This window comes from Brassica oleracea, unplaced genomic scaffold, assembly GCF_000695525.1.
Source record: "Brassica oleracea var. oleracea cultivar TO1000 unplaced genomic scaffold, BOL UnpScaffold01078, whole genome shotgun sequence".
In the NCBI taxonomy this organism is placed as follows: Eukaryota; Viridiplantae; Streptophyta; class Magnoliopsida; order Brassicales; family Brassicaceae; genus Brassica; species Brassica oleracea.
Window position 1 is genome coordinate 1 of NW_013617645.1, and position 1401 is coordinate 1401.

Consider the following 1401-nt stretch of genomic DNA (forward strand, 5'->3'; position numbering starts at 1 on the left):
GACTTGAAACCACTTCTATTGGAAAGCTAACTCAATTTCCAGTGTCTACACATATTTTGAGCTTCAGAAGAGATCTTTAAGGCCTTCATCCGTGTTCATCTTTCACTCTTTGGACTCAAAATCCCTCCAATGGTCCTCTAACTCATCCATGGTGCTCTCCAACACCTGATATGTACAAATGTAATGATATGCAACATAAATGTGCCTAAATTATGCTCTAAATGACCAAACTATGCAAGAATAAGAAGTTAAAAACATGTAAATTCACAAGATATCAGGAGGACCTTTCTGAGGCCTGACAGGTCGCTATGCAGCGAGTGAAGGTCTGACAGGTCGCTACGTAGCGAGTGGAAGCAAGCCAAGAAGAGTCCTACTTGTTTTCGTCGTAAAATCTCAACGGAAACTCCGATTGAGACGAAACGAAAAGCGTTTCGATGAGGATTCAAAAGAGAACCTAAAGGAGGACCTTTCTGAGGCCTGACAGGTCGCTATGTAGCGAGTGAAGGTCTGACAGGTCGCTACGTAGCGAGTGGAAGAAAGCCAAGAAGAGTCCTACTTGTTTTCGTCGTAAAATCTCAACGGAAACTCCGATTGAGACAAAATGAAAAGGTTTCGATGAGGATTCAAACGGGAACGCAAAGGGGGACCTTTCTGAGGCCTTGCAGGTCTCTACGTAGCGAGTGGAGAGTTCGCTTGAGCTTGGTCGCTACGTAGCGACCGAGCCGTGTGCGAGCTCGGTCGCTTGTGCATGCTCGGTCACTACTTAGCGACCGAGCCTTGTGTGTGCTCGGTCGCTACGTAGCGACCGAGCCTGGCTAGAGCTCGATCGCTACGTAGCAACCGAGCTGTGTAATCGATTTGCTGCGCTTCCTTTTTCCGCGATTAACCTAGGGGTTTTCTGCGGTTTTTGGGAGAACAAGTTTTACCTTCCGAAAAGTTTTCGGAAAACGTGTTTTGGTAAAACCCTTACGCATTGAAACTTCTTTAGCTTGGAAATGAGCCAAACTTACGGGATTTGATAAAATTTATCATTTTCCTTTATGTTTAGACAGAGAAATCGCAAGCTCGTCTCGTAGCACTTCCTGTTGGCGAAAAGTCGCGGCTAGTTTTTTTTCGTTTTTTTTAGGCACTATGGCGTTTGCGTAAGCGTTGGCCATAGGCGCAGTGGCGGATGAAGTTGTCTTACCAGCGTTGTTGCGAACTACGATTTAGTCTTTCGTATTTCCAGACATTGTTTTGATCAAGCATTTTGTGGCTGAGAGTTGTATTGATCCGTACCCCCCTCCTTATTATAACAAGGTAAGAGCCTGGGCTACGAGAGCTGTCGGCGAGATTACTAGTTCTAACAACCTAAGACTGCAAAACCTAGTTGAGTCGCAGCTCGAAATAACAAAAACGGAA